The following is a 20,094-nucleotide window of genomic DNA, read 5'->3' on the forward strand; positions in this document are numbered from 1 at the left end:
CCAGAAGAAACTGGCTTGATAAAGTGGAGGAGAGGTCTGCTGAAAGTTCAGTTACAACTGAATAGCCTCAATTGATGAATAGCATCTGCGAAGGTGAGGTTGGATTCTGCAGGGTATGGTGTAGGTCTTAAACCAGTAGTCAATGTCTGGTGCTGTTCCATAGCCAAAGTGAATGGATCTGGGCCCCAAGGAAGAGGTGGAAGTAGGTTTTTCACAATTACACTCAGTAACCTACTTGAAGATTCTTTCATTTGCTGTCTCCTTGACCTTGGGCTTCCCGGTAATTAGAAGCTGAGATAGTCCCCTGGCCATTTGGGGATTCTTGTGTGGCTGAACCATCAGGCTGAAGGGGGCATCTCTGTACTGACCAGGATAGTTGATCCTGGCTGCCAGGGGAAATTGGTTTGTTGCCACACAAGAGGGGCAAGAAGTACCCTGCTTGGAACCACAGGGCCACTGGAACATCTGTTAGTACTCACCTGTGCAATAGTCCTGACCAGTGGAAAACTGTGGCAACCCAATAAAGACAAGACCGCAGAGGACTCGGATCTCACAAGAATGAAGGATTAGGTCACCCCATCGGGCATTCCAAGAGGCCAAGGGGTACATGGATTGGGCAGTAGAAGAAGGCACTATGGATCACCTACTTAGGTCTCATGTTCAGCTATAAAAGCATGGAGAGTAGCAGCTAAGCTTTACGGCAGTTATTTTTCTCTTTTTCTCCTCCTCTACTACCTCATATGAAGAATACTGGTGGTATCCCTCTTTTAGGTTTCAGTAGAGAGTTTGACTGAATTGACACTACCTTGTAATGATACAGAAGAGATGGACTTTGTGTGTTCTCTGTATTGGAGACATGAGCTTTTTACCCAGAGGAATGACCAAAGTAGATGCTGAGATGTAAAAAGGGTGGCTTGTGCTAGATATTGTTATTGGCTTCTTCAAATCCTTTTGCCACCATTCTCCACTCTGTTCTGTGTCCCTAGGGGCTGGCCTTTCCCCACTAGATCAATGAGCTCCTTGTCCTTTGGGTTTCAGGTAGGTGTGGTCAAAGAGGAGTGTTGTAGGAGGTTAGAAAGAAGGAATAGTGAGGTCAGGGCATTGATTTTCCTAGACCTTTCCCTGCAGGTCACCTTAGGCTGACTGACTGTGTCCCTCCACCAAAAGTTATAGCTTCTGTAGGTGGCCCTCCCTCTCTGCAAAACTTTCTTTTCTTTCTGGGTTCCAGTAACCACTCTGTTCCTTGCCTCCTGTGGGTGGGCAATCATGGCACTTTTCTACTACAAACTCCAGAATGCTGAACCATTCCTTTGGTTTCCTTATACCCTCCTCTCACCTTTGTAAATGGCCCCTTTATTAAACTCTTCTCAAACCCTTCCCAATTCCTGCCAGGACCCTGATTGATACACTGAGCTTGGCCAATTGGTTGTGCTGCCCAGGACTTTCAGTCTGGAGCATGTAATGCAAAAACCCCCACCAATGGTTGGGAATTCATTTGTGGTAACCATGGTAGTGCCCAGTGGCAACAGCAATTGTGGCTAATGTCAGTGTCCTTCTTCTGTAGTGACCATAGCATCCTAGCCAGATCATTTCCTGTGTTTTGGCCCTTGGGGGAGCCCTTGGTTCTTGCTTATCTTCCAACCCTGGTACCTTAGCCTCCTAATAATTTTGTGAGCCACCAATATCATTCTAAGAAATTCTCTCTCTCCCTCTCTTTTTTTTTTTTGAGACGGAGTCTTGCCGTGTCACCCAGGCTGGAGTGCAGTGGCATGATCTCGGCTCACTGCAACCTCCGCCTCCCAGGTTCAAGCGAATCTCCTGCCTCAGCCTCCCAAGAGAAATTCTCTTAAAAATTAATATAGCCAGAGATGTTTCCAGTACCTTTAACAAAAACCTTGACTGATACAGCCATTGATGCAGATATTTGATGTCTGGTCCAAAGCTTTATTTTTTGGCCAAATTGAAACTGCATGGAGTTCTTTAAAAATGGCAGATTCAGTTAGTATGAACTCCTTTTGTTCATTGCCCTTGGCATTTCCCCTTCTTTCTACCTGGAATGTGGGCTGATGTTGGAGGCACAGCTGCCATTTGGCAACCACAAGTTAATCATAAGGAAAAGGCTAAGAATGTGGTAGAAGTCTTGGCCTAGATGTCCCTGTGCCTTTGGGCCAACATAGCAACAACATCTTCTAGAGGCTTTCTCCTTACCAGAGAAGAAAGAAAAACCCTGCTTGGCTTAAGTCATTGTTTCTCATTTTGTTATTAACATAACGAATTCCTTCTATTATAGTATTATTTACTTCTATCTCTACAACAATTCTACTTGAGATTGAATTCTCTGCGTATCAGGTGGAGAATCAAAGGCTCAGAGCAGACAAGTGACCAGTCCAAGTACACATAGCTAGTACTGGGGAAGGGACACAAACTGAGAACAATGCCATGAATATGTTTTGGCCCATTCATTTGATAAGAATTTCATGATTTCTTATCTTGTGCCAGGCCTGGGTGCAACATTTGAGATACAAAGATGGATACAACACGGTCCTTGCCATTGAGGTCCACCAAAGTGGGCCAAGTGAGAGATGATGGGAAGTTGCACAAAGAAGATAGAGAAGGCTGGGTAGAATTAAGAGACATTTAGAAGGAAGAATCATGGGATTTGGTGGCAGATTCAAAGGAGAGAATGGATATCTAAGTTTGTGGCTTGAACACTTGGGAGAAATGTGTGGTCATGACTGGTATAGAGAACGTGCAAGGAAAGGCAGGGGTGGTGGGAGGCAGGTGGGAGAGAGCCTGGAGGCAGGCAACCAGAGGCAGAATGGATTTTTGAAGCAGGGCAGCTCTGGGGAAGCAAGGGCTCCAGGCTGTTGTCATGGGATTGGTGACTGAGATAGAGTGGAGGTGAAAGTTGAGGCTGGCCTGAAAGCCTCAGCTGCTAACTATTAATGCTATATTCCCTATTCAACCCCTTCAGGGCAGCCTGGGCAACTGGAGCCACAGGGGAACAGCAAGAGGAGGGCTGTGCTTTCACATTGGACCCTTACAGAGGGCCTTGGCAGGGCTCCCCTTCTCTCCCCAGCCATTTTCTGGCTTGAATTCAGCATTCAGTCGATCTCTCCATTAGAAAGAGTGGCTCCATGGGTCTGCAGGATCACTCAATATGGTAAGTGAGCCAACCCCAGGGGTTCTTTCAGGTAACGAGTACTTAAGCCCGCCATTAGCCACCATTAGGGATGCCCTTACTGCTTAATGATCACCAGCTACAGGGCTTGGTGGGGCTGGACAGATGGAGAGCAGGGAGGAGCTTCCCCACAAAGAGGCCATTCCAATGTTCTTCTCCTGAGACCCCAGAATTGAGGCTGCTCTGCCCTCCAGGCACAGGATTAGTTACAGATCACTGGCCTATCTTGGTTAGAATAGGTAGAAATCTATATTTGATGAGTCTATGGGAAGAAGGAAGGGGATGCTAGGAGAAGCTAAGGCTCCTGTTTCTTTCTGATGGGTGGGATCTAAGGGTATTTGTGCTCTCTCTCTCTCTCTCTCTCTCTCTCTCTCTCTGTATGTGTGTCTTCGTGTGTGTGTGTATGTATTTTGGGGAGCCTGTTCTCTGCTCTGAGGGGGTCTGGGATTCAGGGTTAGATATCCCACTTTATATAATAGAAATTTCCCCAGGATCCACCGGTCCATGGGTATCAGTGAAATCATGGGTAACAGGAATGACTCAAATTTCACTGTCTTGTGTCCCCACCTTACCACCCTCTGAAAAATCTTGTGGTTTCCCAAGAATCCCTGGAACGTCTCTGGCACTTCTGGACACACACAAATGCTGCTGTTTCAGTGAGCACCAAGTTGCCCTCTAGGGGGTGCTGCTGCTCCACTGGGCATGGCCCTGCAGACATCATTGCTGCTCTGCCGGTGCTGGGAACTCCGGGCATTGTTGCTGCTCTGCTGGGCACTGCAGCTTCTCCCTCTGCACTCCTGGGCAACCCCTTGAGCTCTGCTGCTGGTCTTCCAGGCCCAGAAGTGTCCACCAGTCACCACGATTGCCCCACTGTTGCTTCACTGGGCTCTGTTATTGCTGCCATGTCTCAAGGGACACAGTTCAGAGGGCCAAAGCTGAATAGTGGTCTGTTGTAGGTGGAGAGGAAGGGAGAAAGCCTCTTGCCTCTTGCCTCTTGCCTCTTGTGCTGTACTATCTTGGAGGCATCCCAAACTTCTATAAAGTTGGATGATACAGGCCCTCCTGTCTTTTTTCTTTTTTTTTTTTTTGAGACGGAGTCTCGCTGTCACCCAGGCTGGAGTGCAGTGGCATGATCTCAGCTCACTGCAGGCTCTGCCCCCACAGGTTCACGCCATTCTCCTGCCTCAGCCTCCCGAGTAGGTGGGACTACAGGCATCCGCCACCTTGCCTGGCTAATTTTTTGTATTTTTAGTAGAGACGGGGTTTCACCGTGTGCCAGGATGGTCTCGATCTCCTGACCTCCTGATCCACCCGCCTCGGCCTCCCAAAGCCTCCTGTCTTTACTTAGGTATTTTATTGTTCAGCAAATATTCATTTTCTCTCCCCAAACCTCTAGGAGAGAAATGTACTTCCCAACCATTAATGCTGAGCTTGGCCACGTGACTTGCTTGGGCCAATGGGACATTAGCAGTTACAAAGCAAGCAAAAGCTTGGAATGTGCTTGCACAGTTGGACTTGCCTTCATGGGCCTTTGCCATTGCCGGGAGAAGAACATGCCCTCCAGATCGAGAAACCTGGGGAACAAAGCCAGATACAGCAGGCCTGCGGCTTGAGGCAGAGCCTCCCCAGTAGACCTGCAGATGCCAAAGTAAGGAGTAAATGCTGACTGTTGTATGCCACCAAGTTTTGGATGGTTTGTTACGCAGCATTATTGAGGCCACAGTTGACTGAGGTAAGCTCACTCCACTCCAAGATCCAGATGCGTGTCTATGGAAATAGACTAAGACGAATTGGACTTACAGCCATCAGGTAGTAATGAGAAATTTCCTTTCATTGATTAAACTATCCAGCTGGGTCAGGTTATTTGAGTTTGATCCCTTCTTTACTTAGGATAAATTCTCTCAAAAGGCTCTCAGGTCTCATGCAAATGAGCTTCACAAGGGCCATCTATCTGAGTGTATTAGTCCATTTTCATGCTGCTGATGAAGACATATCCGAGACTGGGAAGAAAAAGAGGTTTAATTGGAATTACAGTTCCATATGGCTGGGGAAGCCTCAGAATCATGGCAGGGGTGAGAGGTATTTTCTACACAGTGGCAACAAGAGAAAAAATGAGGAAGAAGCAAAAGCAGAAACCCCTGATAAACCCATCAGATCTCATGAGACTTATTCACTATCATGACAGTAGCACAGGAAAGACTGGCCCCCATGATTCAATTACCTCCCCTTGGGTCCCTCCCACAACACTGAGTCATGTGTAGACTCAAGCTGTGTATTTCTCTGTTTGCAAACTTATATTTATTAATTTTTATAAACACTCCAGAGCAGGGGTTGGCAAATTCTTTCTGTAAAGGTCCAGATCATAAATACTTTTGGTGTTGAGGACCATACGGTTTCGGTCACAACTACTCCACCCTGCCACTGTAGCTCAAAAGCTGACATAGACAATACTTAAATAAATAGACATGGATGTGTTTCAATAAAACTTTATTTACAGATACCTAAAGCCTGTTGACTGCTGCTCCATGGCAATACCATTTTAGCTCTTCCTGCTACCAACAGATGGCGGTAGCAGTTGTGACTGGTTATCACCTGATTTGTTTGGGCATGTTTGCGCTGTTTGTGTTACACTGAAGGTATTTTACAAATGTTGTTATCGTCATGACCAACAATAAGTGGAGAAGTGGCGAGTGAGCTTATTGAAAATGCTGGTTAGAAGAGACATATGGTTATGATGGAATCCAAAGTGGAATAATAATTTCAAAAATTGAAAGTGGTGAGAAAATGGATGTTGTAAGTGAAATGGGATACTTTTTTTTTTTTTATTACAGTGGCATGATTGTGAAGGATAGAGAGTAAATCAGGCAACATGTAAAAAAATGCTGCACCCATGCTATTGACAATAATCAGCAAAACATAATAAGAAGCAATTTCCAAAAATCAAAAAAGGAGAAAAACTTTTGAGTGTATGGCTAGAGAGGAGGAGTATCAGTGGAGCCTCATTAGCCTAATATGAGTTCAGGAAAGGGTAGGAGTCTGTTTGAGAACTTAAAGGCCATGGTGAACTGTTGCTTGTTGCAAGCCATAAATGATTTTTCAGGCTCAGGGCTCCTAAAGTCTATACAAGGTCAAAGAGATGTTGACACTGTAGCTGCTAAGACTTTCTGTGCAGAGAGCTTTAAGGAGGAGGTTTACTTGCCTTAACAGATTTTAAAAGTGGGAGAAATAGGGCTGTTTTGGAAAAAAACACATCAGAGCAAAACATATTATGTGAAGCATCAACTCACTCGTCTATCTAGTGGAAATGGGCCTGGGGATTACAAGCTTAACCTTCATGAGGTTCTTTGCAGTTGCAAACAAGCAGACTTACAAACAGCTGTTTGGAACTGAACTTGCTAACACACACACGTGCGTGCACACACACATACCCATAAAACAAGGTAGTAAAATGAAGGGTAAAATCTGTTGCTTTGCAGAGCACAATATAGTCATAAGTCACTTAATGACATTTTGGTCAATGTTGGATCATGTGTCCCAAAAGATGATACTACCATCTTTTTACTGTACCTTTGCTATGTTTACTTGCCATTGTGTTACAGTTGCCTACAGTATTCAATGCACTAACATGCTATGCAGGTTTTAGCCTGGGGCAACAGGTTATACCATATAGCCTGGGTGTGTAGTAGGCTATATCATCTAGGTTTGTGTAAATATTCTCCGTGATGTCTGCACAACCACCAAATTGCCCAAATGACCCGTCTCTCAAATGTATCCTGGTCTTAAGTGATGCATAACTTACTCAGTTTGGATGGCGGGGAGGTTCTCAGCTCAGCTGCTCCCTCCTCACTCAGGGGCACGTGGGCTTAAGGAGATGGTTTGCAGGTGAAACACAGTGGTACAGTGGAATGAGTATGGGTTTTAGAGCCAGGCAGCTTTGGTTGGTGTCTGAATGGTGTCTATACTAATCATATAATCCTGGTTGCTACTGTGAGAAGCTTTCTACCTCCCTCAAAGGAAATGGAGGAGAAATGTATCCTTGGGAAAAAGCGGGGTGGATACCTCTGCTATGGAGACAGAGGGGATAGTTATCACTGACCAAAAGGGGAAGAATCAAGGCATTATAGCAACTTGTTAGCTTATAGGTTGATATGGTAAGTAAAGGATCTGGGAAGAGGGGAAATATTGATCAAAGGGTACAAAGTTTCATTTAGGAGGAGTAAGTTCTCTGATCTATTGTACAGCATGATGGCTAGAGTTAATAATAATATGTATTTCAAAATTGCTAAAAGACTGGATTTCAAGTGTTCTCACCACAAAGAAATAATGAGTATGTGAGGGGATGGATATATTAATTAGCCTGATTTGATAATTTCACAATATATACATGCATTGAAACATCATGTTGTACCCTATAAATAGAAACAATTATTATTTGTCAATTTAAAAAGTGAGCTGAAAAACAAATTAATACAAGGGCAAATCCAAAGAACTGCAGGGGGGAAAGGAGTGAAAGGAGGGATTAGGGTGATTGTCACCAGAGGAGTGGGAGGTGACCTGGCTGGGGCCCTCCTTTCTTTGAGGTCCAATGTGAAGAGAGGGTGGTGGTGACTTGGGGGATGAAGCAGTCTACTTCTGTTATCTCAGGCTCAACGAGCTGTATTAGTTAAGGTTCTCTTGGTTGCAAGTAATAGAAACCAATTGGAAGTAGCTTAAGACATATTATATTTGATTTATTAGAAATACATTCTAGTGTCTCATGGAATTCAAAGAAATAGTTGAATAACCTAGCTGAGGGAGGAACTTAGCAGTAGGAGTTCATAGACTTCCTTCCCTCTAGGGCAAAGCTTTTTTAACTTCAGTAGCATCAGAATCACCAGGAGGACTCCTGGGCCCCATCTCTAGCAGGAATTTGCTTTTTTTTTTTTTTTTTTTGAGACAGAGTCTTGCTCTGTCGCCAGGCTGAAGTGCAGTTGATCTCGGCTCACTGCAACCTCCAACTCATGGGTTCAAGTGATTCTCCTGCCTTGGCCTCCTGAGTAGCTGGGACTACAGACACGTGCCACCACGCCCAGCTAATATTTGTATTTTTAGTAGAGATGGGGTTTCACCTTGTTGGCCAAGATGGTCTTGATCTCTTGACCCCGTGATCCACCTGCCTCGGCCTCCGAAAGTGCTGGGGTTACAGGCATGAGACACCATGCCCTGCCTAGGAATTTGCATTTCTAACACATTCCCAGGTGATACTGCTGCTGCTGCTCCTGCTGCTGCTGCTGCTGCTCCTCCTGCTGCTGCTGCTGCTGTTAGTTGGCCCAAGAGCACTGCTAATAGCATGGCTCACTGATCAGCTCCCAGCCCTGTCCCTCGATTCAAATGACTTGGGCCATCCTGGTCAAGTGTTCTTCTCTGGTCCCATCATTTATGGCCAGGGGATGGAGTTACAGGGTGTAGACACGGCTGCCTGAGGGCCACCCCCAGTGTGTCATGAACACTTCAGAGAAAAGAAGGGCTTGGTGGATACAACAGAAGGTGTCTGCGATTCCACTCCTCACAAATGCTGCATTCAGGAATCCGTGTCTTGAATGCTGAAGTTCATTCTGTAGTTTGTCTTTGAGCTGCCACTCTATCCCTTGGGATTCTCTCCACCAAGATTAGCCTTCAAGTGAGATAGTACCTTCCTGGCTCTTTGCTTTCTAGTCCCTTTAAACAAGTAAGTAGGGCATTTACATTTTAGTACTAATCCCTACTGGAAAATCTAGAGGAGATAATACATCCAACTAACTTGTGAGAAGTTACACAAGTTTTGAAATGTTCTAAATCCCTTATAGTAGCAGGGTTGAAGACTCTTGGTTCTCCTCTGAGTGGGTAGCCTGGCTATATCATTGCTCTCCTCTGCCAGGAAGATCTCTCTTCTCAGCAGTAGGTCTGCCTTTGCTACCAGGGCAGAGACACAGAAGCTTTATTCTCTCAGTGGTTTATTATAATACATCTTCGGGGACAGCCCTAGAGTGATCCCCACTGGGCATTTCCCCAGGAAACAAAATCCTGAGGAGGGAACTGCAGATGCCTGGATTCCTGCCTTTTTTGCTTACTTACAACATCTTTATTTATTTGTTGGAGGATAACAAGCTTTCGTAAAAAAAAATAAATAAATAAATAAACTAAACCCTAGTTGTGTTTGGAGCAGAAAGAACAAGGGAGGTATTGCCTGCCACTGGGGAGGGAAAACATACACAGGCAAATAGAGAGAAAGCAGACTTATGCTGCCATTTGGCAGAGTATTTTCTGCCAAAGAAATGGATACTCAGAGTGGTGAGGGCACACAAAGCTTTGGCAGGGGAAGCCCGTCCTAAGTGGAGAGGCTAAAAGAGAGTGCAGAATCACTGACACAGGACTGGGAAAGATCTTCAAGGATGACTTCCCTCTACAACCTCTCCACCAGGTAGTTATCCAGCTTTTGCTTGAAACTTTCCAGTGACAGGGAGCTCACCACCTGTAAAGTCAGCCTACTCTTTCTTGGGGTGGTTCTGACACTTAGAAAGTTGTTCCATGTAGTGGTCTGTCATTTCTCCAGGCCGACAATGACAAGTTTACCAGGTCCCTTTGTGTGTGGGTTATTGCACTAGACTTGAGCTGAAACTGTGGAAAGTATGAGAATCAGGCACCAAATCAGAATCCCAGTTCAGAAAAGGGATTAGATTTTGCCTGAGACCCTTCATATCTAAAGCAATACAAAGATTAAATGTGAGTGGTACTGAAACTTGTAGTGATCAGGCCCCTTGTGGAGGAAGAATGGAACAGGCTGAGTCATTCCAGTCCCTTCTCTTCTGTCCTGAACAGTTCAGCTCTCCCCCAAACTTGCATAGCCCACTGAGCAATACAAAAGGACTGCAGTGAACCAGACTGAGCCTCCTTACAAGGCAGCAGGCCACCTATTATTTCTTAAGCATGTGCTTTGAGGCTTTACTTCCACAATTGCCTTAGCAGAGTCTTCTTTTCCAAGCACAGAGAGAATATTCTCCCTGAGAAGAGTTCTGTGAATACAATTTTCTCCATGTCATTGCATATATAATAAGCTCTCTATGTCTCTAATGCATTGGGCTAGATTTGATTAATCCATTCCTTTTTTTTTTTTTTTTTGTTTTGACGGAGTCTTGCACTGTCACCCAGGCTGGAGTGCAGTGGCACGACCTTGGCTCGCTGCAACCTCTGCCTCCCGGGTTCAAGCTATTCTCCTGCCTCAGCCTCCTGAGTAGCTAGGATTACAGGCACCCACCATCACGCCTGGCTAATTTTTTGTATTTTTAGTAGAAATGGGGTTTCACTATGTTGGCCAGGCTGGTCTCGAACTCCTGACCTTGTGATAGTCCACCTTGGCCTTCCAAAGTGCTGGGATTACAGGCATGAGTCACCGTGCCCAGCCTCCATCCCCCCTTTTATTCACTCTTCTCTACTCTTTCCTAGGATGAAGTCTTTGGTGTTAGTTTTGGCCTCAAGCTCTGTTTTCTAAGGAACCTGGGCATACTCCATTTCTTTTCTTTCTTTCTTTTTAATTTTTGAGACAGAGTCTCCCTCTGTCGTCCAGGCTGGAGTGCAATGGCACCATCTTAGTTTACTGCAAGCTCTGCCTCCCGAGTTCAAGCGATTCTCTGGCCTCAGCCTCCCAAGTAGCTGAGATTACAGGCACACGCCACCAGGCCCAGCTAATTTTTTTTTTTTTTTTTTTTTTGGTAGAGATGGGGTTTCACCATGTTGGCCAGGCTGGTCTTGAACTCCTGACCTTAGGTAATCTGCCCACCTTGGCCTTCCAAAGTGCTGGGATTACAGACATGAGCCACTGGGCCCGGCCCCATTTCTTTAATCGTTGTATTCCCAGTGTCTGGCCCAAGTGCTAGGAAATAACAGGCACTCAGTGTGTTCTTGTGACTATGATCCTCTTTTGGTATTGAGGGGTCAAATCAATACTTCAAGACCCATTCTGGAGGCTGCCAGGGTCTGGACAGAAAAGCAGCAGCAGGTGCCCTCTGGGAGGGAAAGGGGTAAAATGGAGCTCGGAATTCCTGATTAAGGCACATTTCAAAAAGGAGACCTGCTTCTAACCTTCAGGTGTCTCCTCCCAACCCCCACCAGGCCAACCCTGTGAAGGGGGATTGATTAGTTTACAGCATCCTTGCTTGCTCCCTTCTCCTTAGCCTGGAGAAGGCTTCTCAGAACCTGTTCACCTGAGACAGCCACTCAGCCTCACAGCACGAACAAAGGGCTGTCTGGGCCTCGGCTCTCAGCCAACGATGCCTTCTAGGTGTTGTCATGGCAATGTCGGAGTCAGGGGTTGCTCACCACAACTCTGCTTTGATTGTAAAAAGTAAATTCCTTCTTCCTTTTCCCTAAAGTGTCAGGTGAAACCTTTCCTGCTGTGGGATGAGAGTGGGGGAGGCCCCCCGTTGGAGCAGGTGCCTGGATGTTAGTCATTTCTGAACCAGCCTGCCTGGACTCCCAGGGAGTGAGGTGCTCAGAAAGCATCATATGTCAGAGTCAGGGAACTGAAGATCACACAGCAGACCAGTCAGCTCCTTGTCCAGACTGGAGACAATTCAAATGGTCAGTGCCTACAACCAAGGACATCTCTGATACTGGGGTGACTTAGGAACTTATAGGATCAGCTTGTCTATTCTGGGCTGGTGAGGATTGGTTTGGGAGTTCACTGGGTGCCCTTTGTGAACAATGAGAATGACAACAACAGTTGCTAGCCTTTGTATAATGCTTACCATGTACCAGGCGCTGATCCAAGGAACATGGTAAGGAGCTTGGATTGGCTTCAGTGGGGCATTTCAAATGCCCAGCGCAACACCTGGCATATAGAAGTGTTCAATAAATAGAGCTGCTATTGTCATTATCAGGTGTTGTCCTTATCAGACTCTGATCCCACCTATGCCTTCTCTAGTAGGTCTGTTTGACTGCTGAGGTCATTTCAAGGTAGCTGGAGGTCACCTTGCCCGCTTGGATTTAGGATGTAATTGCCAATCTGAAGGATCAAACTACACATTACATTTCCTTATTCCTAGTTCCCCAGAGCCCTGCTCTGGCCCCAGCTAACCCTATTCTCTTCTGTGGGAGTTCTAATGCGTTCCTAAGGGGTCAATGTCCACAGACCCTCTGGGCTGGACCCCTGTTCTAGTGGTCAGTTTGGCAAGGATCCAACTTAAAGAAATCCCCAGGTTGTATTTGTGTCCTGCCGCCAGGCTCAGCATAATGGCCTTGACAGTTGAAGTAAGCAATTGGCCAATTTTCTTCAAGAACGTTTGAGATAAAAAGCAGTTTGTCTGAGTGGAGGAAATTGTGAGAGCCCCAAATGGAATTGCTTAAATTTATTGCTGGAGAGTTTTTACATATTGAGCCAAAGGCATATCTTTTTGCACTTGGTCTTGAGTTTTCGGGAGTGCTGCACTGCCTTGGAGATGGAGAGGTCTGGGCTGGCTCCAGAGTTGGCCTGTGGGAAGATCCATCCCATCCCCAGACCTTCCATGAGCAGTCTTAGGTCTGCCCCATCCTGTGGGAAAGATTTGAATGCCAGGATGGGAAACACTTCAGGCTTTTTCAGTGGAAAGTGAAAAGTGGTACCTGCATCTCAAAATAGGACGTTGACCAAGACTTATCATCTGTAGCATCAGCCATGATCTTTAGCTACTGAGTGGATCAGAGGCTGCAGCAGATATGACTTTTCAGGTGGGTCTTTCAGCCCTTTAGTGGATGAGCACAGCAGGCAGGAAATGTGGGGGCTGCCAGGAACGAGCCCCTGCCGCAGTTTTTCTGGTTGGAACAGACACAATTTTGACCTCAAGTTCTAGAAGGCACTGGGGAGTTCAACACAAGTCAACACTAGAATATGCAGGAACAGCAGGAAAATGTAGTCAAAGGAGGTAGGCCAGGTTATTATCAGACCAGAGATCTGGTCTGACTTGGCAGTAATTCACTGTGTGACCATGGGCAAGCCACTTTTCTTAGGACCTCAGTTTCCCTATATGTAAAATGAGGTAGTTAGACAGAATAATTTGAGGCCCTGCCCAGCTCTAACATACTGTGATCTGTCTCCTTATGGATCATACCCCAAAACCTTCCCTCTCTTTACCTGTCTCTCTCCAAATATGACTTACATATTTTATTTTTTTTTAAAATGTAAATATTTATTTATTTATTTGAGACAGGGTCTGTGTCACCTAGGCTGGAATGCAGTGGCACAATCTTGGCTCATTGTAAACTCTGCCTTCTGGGTTCAAGTGATTCTCCAGTCTCAGCCTCCCCAGTAGCTGAGACCACAGGCATGCGCCATCATTTTTTGTATTCTTTTGTAGAGGTGGGGTTTTACTATGTTGCCCGGGCTGGTCTTGAACTCCTGAGCACATGTCATACACCTGCCTCAGCCTCCCAAAATGCTGGGATTATAGCTGTGAGCCACCACACCCAGCCTGACTTACATATTTTATACACATTGAAGACGCCTCACACAATACTGACCTCAGTGCATTTAGATATACTGAGAAGAGGCATCCTGGTGCAGGGAAAATAGTGTTGTCCCAGGAGTCAGCCAGATCTGGTTCAAGTCCTGGGTCTGCCTCTCATGCTCTGTGACCTTGAACAAGTTACTTACCCTTTCTGACCCTCAGTCTCTTTCTCTAAGCCTAGGAATAATGTTGTGGGGATGAAATAAGACAGTGTCATAAATCATCAAGAATTAAGCTGGGCAAACATACGTGCTCACTCAGCATGAATTTCCTTCCTCTTCCCATGCTCAGACCCATGTAAGCTGCATCACCTACAGTACTGCTGGATGAGGGAGGACCCTGCTTTGATCTTATGCATGAGTTTGTACTCTAAAGGCGAAGTGTTATCTTTCATGTTATCCTCTAAGCAGCTGGAATGAAAGATTCTTGGACCAAATGATAGATATTGTTGGAAGTGCTACTTTGATAAATGGCTTGAGCTGGGGATTGGGTGAGACTCCTGGGATTATCCTTAAGTAAAATAGATTATAGCAAAACTGCCTTCTAAAGAAGGTAGGTCCTATTAATTGCAGAACTTTGCTGAGCAAAGAGATTGAATGAGGGATGTGAATCTAGGAAAGGGGCTGAATTACTCTGAGCTATAGAGGAGAGGGGCATTGGTGGGTCTAGGGGAAAGAAAAAGAGCCAAGTGATGGCACAAGAGAGAAGGGGCTTTGAGGAAAAGTTGGAAGCATTTAAGGGTGATTTTTAAAAAGCAGCAGGCCTACTCACATCATTACACATACACAGAGATTTACCCTGTATTAGAGATGTTACAGAGAGACACAAGTATGCTCACATACAGACATGGTGCTGTCTATAGGCATGTAAATAAATCTCTATGTGTGTATGTGTGTGTGAGACAGAGAGAGAGAGTGAGCACATGTCCATGTGCGCACATGCTCTCTGGCACTGGAGACAGCTGTGCTCTAAGCCTTACGGACACTAGTCTATCTGTATTTAGTCTGTATTAAGCCTTCTCTCTTTACCTCCTCTCATGCCATGAGGCCTGGCTGGGGTCAGAACTGCTCTGTTCGTAGAAGTGGTGTTCAGAACCCTGCACTGGCTTACCAGACTGAGCAGGATGGTGGGGTACCTGGAGAAAGTGACATTTCTCACTCTCCCGCATTTGGTGGCCCAAATAATAACATATTTTTTTTGCTTGTAAAAGTAATATACTCACTCACTACTATGTGCCAGGTGCTGTACTAAGCACTGGGAATATACTAATGAGCAAAGGAAGCATGGACCTGACCTTTCTGCCCTCATGTAGGATAAGGGGATGAACTGAGGCCTTGAGGACCTGAAAGAAACTCAGGAGTGCTTGGAGTGTAGACAGGGAAAGGGAATGCAACAGAGGATGAGGCTGGAAATGGACACAGGCCAGATCACAAGGGGTTGTAAAATATGTTCAAAGGTTTGAACTTGATCTTCAGGGCCACAGGGAGCCATTGAAGAGTTTTTAGCTTTGCTTTCTAGAAAGATCACTTTGGCTTCACTGTGCATGCTGAGTCCTTTCCTTAGAGCCAGGTCCTTTAGAGCCTCTATGATGAAAGGCAGCAAAGTCCAGCCAGGACCCAAGATCGTGGGCCTGGGTGAGGCCTGGCCATACACCATGGGTTGGATTCTCTCCTTCCAGTCACCCCGATTCATGTGCACAGGCTGAGGCTTCATGGTGGCAACATACAGTCAATCATTTTCAGATATTTGACTTTAAATAACACTTACTGAGTGTCTAAAATTTGCCACTTTGGATTGCATCATTTCATGCTCACATTAGCCTTACAAAGCATGTAGAACAACTTTCATGTTAGAGGAAGAGACAAGGGACTGACATTCGCTGTGGAGTCCTATCCATATTCCAAGTATGGAACTAGGGGCTGACCTTACTTAATCCCATCTGAACATCTATGATATTAGGGCTGTTATCTTCATTTTAAGATAAAGAAGCTAACATCACAGGTGAAGCAGTTTATCCAAGAACCTCAAGTAAGAGGTGCAACTGGTAATTTTTTCCCCAAATTCTTGAGCTGCAAGTCAAGTTCATTTTGCTAGGTTATTTCCTGAAAAATTAACAAAAAATCTTCTCTTGCCTTGCAGAGTAATCCTCAGTCATGTGTGCTGCTTGGGAAAGACACAATGGAGTGAAGACAAGGGCAACTGCAGAGGCTCAGGGCATCCTTGGGCTGGCAGACTGAGAGGGTGAGCTTGCTGCAGCTCCCTGGGGATGGCTCGGATTCCCACATCCTCCTACTGCCCCACCAGAAATGTAATTCAGGGCTGAAGAAGGCAGGGGTCAAGGGCTTTGCTCTACACAGGCTCACATGCTCAGTTATCACATGAGTTAAGCCTCTCAGGGTCAGCCAGTTGTGGGAAAAGAGTCAGGCAGGGATAAATGGCAGGAGGTAGCACAGTGTGGGATCATAAGTTTTGAAGTCAGAGTTCTCTGGGTTTAAATGCAAGCTCTGCTATTTAGGAGCCATGGAAACTTTGCTCTATACCAAGTCACTTTGAGGCAGCTTCTTTGCCTGTGTGACTTTGGGCAAGCCTGTTTGTACCTCCGTTTGCTCATATGTAAAACGGAGATTATAACACTTCTTACCCCTCTGAATTTTTGTGTGGATGAATAAAATAATGCAAGGCATTAACCCAGCACCTGCATGTTCTGAGTTCACAATAACTGCTACCTATTATTGGCAGCCATTGACTAATGCACCAAATCTAAGATGAGAATTAAACTCTTGGCATAGAGTTTGGGTGGTGGTGGTATGTGTTAAATGACAAAATGTTTTTTTGTTTGTTTGTTTGTCTGGAGACAGAGTCTTGCTCTGTTGCCCAGGCTGGAGTGCAATGGTGTGATCTCAGCTCACTGCAACCTCCACCTCCCAGGTTCAAGCAATTCTCATACCTCAGCCTCCTAAGTAGCTTGGATTACAGGCACCCAGCATCATGCCCAGCTAATTTTTGTATTTTTATAGAGACGGGGTTTCACCATGTTGGCCAGGCTGGTCTTGAACTCCTGACCTCAGGTGATCCACCTGCCTCGGCCTCCCAAAGTGCTGGGATTACCAGTGTGAGCCACCATGCCCGGCCCAAATGGCAAAATGTTTTAAGAGTACCCAGCATAGCGATGACGCCCAGCACAGTACCTAAGGGGTGCCCAATCCTTGTGTCTGTCCTGGTTTCCCTCTTCCTGGGTCTGTGGAAGAGAAATCAGCAGATGTTTTCAGTGACTGCAAATATTTACTAGAAATCTTCAAGGTTGGTCGTTTGCTTTGTCAATCCTTGAGGGAGTAGCTTGGATTGTGTTTGCCGCCACACACCTCCTGTCTGTCTGCACGCTGGGCTGCCAGGAGAGCTATGAAATAATAAAATTATTCCTCTCCCCAGATGGCAATCCCCCCACATTACTTCACTTTATCAATTACACACGTCTTTTGAGCAGCGTTTTCCCTGCCGTGATCACAAAGGGTAATGAGGGGTGAGGCTTGCTCTGGCTGTAATTCCAATGCAGAGCTGTACTCCAATTAGATTTCCAAGTCACTTCAGCAGCTTGGGGCTTTTGAGTCCTGCTAGGAATCATGAGGTGGGAATTAGGGAGCTTCCCATTGCCTTGGTGACCACATTCCACCCTGTTCCCAAAGGTGGCAACAAGGTGATTAGAGCCCTGCACTCAGTGCACGTGTATCAAGTCAGGGAGCCTCGTGGTTTGGAGATTAATTGCCTTCTACTCAAGGCAAGTCCCTTTTTGGTTGCCAGGAAGAGACCTTGACCTTCATATCTTTCTTTATTTTTCATCCCATTTTCCTCCTTCTTTTCACAGCAAAACTCTTCACGAGTCACCTGTACTTCCTCTCCTCTCTTTCTCTCGTGGCTCACTTCAGTCCTGGAGTCTCCACTGAAACAGCGTTTGTCAAGGTCACCGATGAGCTGTGTGTTGTTACATCCCATGGCCAGTCTCAGAGGCTGGTGGTTCTCAGCAGCACTTGCTCCTGCTGAGCACGCCTCTGTCTTGAAACACTTTCTTGGCTTGGCTTCTGGGTCATCAGTCCCTCTTGCTTTTCTATTTCATTGGCGTCCCCTTTTCAGGCTCTTCTGGATTCATCTCATCCTCACAACCTCAAAGATCTCTTCTCATTTCTTTCTTTTTTTTTTGAAGAATAATGTAGATTTTGTTGCAGATTTTTACGTGGAATATGACATAGAAGACTTCTACAAATCCTTCTTAGATGCCTCTTATGCTCATGTTTTTCAACAGAAAGTGACTGTTTGGCTCTCTCATGCTCCCTCCTAGTGTCTGATCATGTACCCTTAGCTCCATTCATTTCTTCATCGCTTTCATCAACCACCCTCCCAAGAGCATATTCCTAGTCCCCCTAAGAAATGCTGTTTATCTTCAACTCCCTTTGTTACACTTACTCCCTATCTGGGTTACATAAACACACTCAAGCCTCCTTCACAGACTTCCCAGCGTGCTGGATCCCTCACTTTCTCATCATTACAGATCAGCCTCAGCGTTCATTTCATATCATGCTGAAACCTGCATGGAACACCTCTCTCATCTGAAACTATAGTTTAAAGAAGATTCGGATTTTAAAGGAAGCTCAACATCACATGATCGCCTCTGGAAATTAATATATGGGCAAACTGAGACCCTGAGAGAGGAGCATATTAGATGCCCCAGAACACTGTTGTTAGCAATACCATGCTAGGAAGAGGAGGAGCTTCATGTGAGTTGAGTACAGTCCACTGCAGTCTTCCTTCCTGCCTTGATGATGCTTTGACCTCACTAATCCCCACCTGGGAGAAGCCCTGCCTGCTGAGGTGAGTGACTCTGCTCAGGCCCACCACAGTACCCTGTGACCCCTTAGCATCCTGCTGCCCCGGTGGGTTGAATCATAACCATCCCTAGCCCATGAGTTCACTGTCATGGGGATGATGCCATTTCTATTGGTGAGCTCCAAGCCCTTATTAGGAGCTGACATATTTGTAGAACTCAGACTCAAACCAAAGCTTTAAATCCAGCTTCTTCAATAAATAAAACTTTAGGTTTTTACTTAATTTTTAAACTTTTATTTTAGGTTCAGGGGTACAAGTGCAGGGTTGTTATGTAGCTAAACTCAGATTGCAGGGATTTGTGGTACAGATTATTTCGTCATGCAGGTACTAAGCCTAGTAACCAACAGTTTAAAAAGTTTTTTTTTTTTTTTGTTGGTTTTTTTTAAGATGGAATCTCACTCTGTCACCAGGCTGGAGTGCAGTGGCATGATCTTGGCTCACTGCCACCTCTGCCTCCTGGGTTCAAGTGATTATTCTGTCTCAGCCTCCCAAGTAGCTGGGATTACAGGTGCGCACCACCATGCCCAGCTAATTTTTGCATTTTAGTAGAGACCTGGTTTCATTATGTTGGCCAGGCTGGTCTCAAACTCCTGAGCTCAGGTGACTGTGTGATGTTTTAAAAACAAAGAGTGAATCATGTCATTCCTCTGCTCAATTCCTCCAGTGACTCCTCATCTCAGTTGCAACAAAATACAAATCCCTTGTCATCATCCACAAACCTAGCATGGTCTAGCCTCTTCATTTCTGTCACCCCTTTGCCGAAATCCCTCCCTTCCCTCAGTTGACCTTAGAGCACCCTCCTCTGTTTACTGAGCACATTAAGCACACTCCTGTTTGCACTGCTCATTCTTTCTGCCTGGAACGCTCTACCTCCAGAGGTCTGCACAGGAATTTCCTCACATCTTCCATCTCTGCTCAAATACGAACTTATCAGAGAAGCTGCCTTGATCTCCCCTCTGCAAGATGATTCTTTGCCCTCCCTAGCAATTCTTAAAAATCTGCCTGATGGTGGTGGTTGTTTTTTGTAGTCTCGTTCTTGCTCATTTTTGTGATTCTGTCCTGCACTTCTTTAAGCATTTCATATCAAGTCGTTTTCTATTCTGTGTTTCACAATTCCAGTATCTGAAGTCTTGGGGTGAGGGGCGGATTAAATCTATTGTTGATTTTGTACTTATTCATGGTGCTTTGTTTCCTTGTGTGTTTGGTGATCACTGGATGCGAGTTTATGTATGGTTGATCTTAATGTATGGAAAATCTGGGTCAATAAATTGAGGATGCTTTCTTCCAGAGAAGATTTATATTTATCTCTGCCAGGCACCATAGGGCATGATCAACTGGAAATCTTTGTAGCCCTCTTTAGAATTCCTGTCTAAATGTGAGAGTCAGGCTTGGGTCTCATAGTGTGCTATGCTGGCTCAAGGCTTGTTTCTAGGTTGCATCTGTCCCTGAAGCCTCACAGCTCACTATTACTCATGGTTCATGGCCTCTTTCTTCCAGCCCCTTGGAGATTTACCCCATCTCTCCGGAGCCTAATAATGT

This window comes from Pongo abelii, chromosome 1 (genome assembly GCF_028885655.2).
Source record: "Pongo abelii isolate AG06213 chromosome 1, NHGRI_mPonAbe1-v2.0_pri, whole genome shotgun sequence".
In the NCBI taxonomy this organism is placed as follows: Eukaryota; Metazoa; Chordata; class Mammalia; order Primates; family Hominidae; genus Pongo; species Pongo abelii.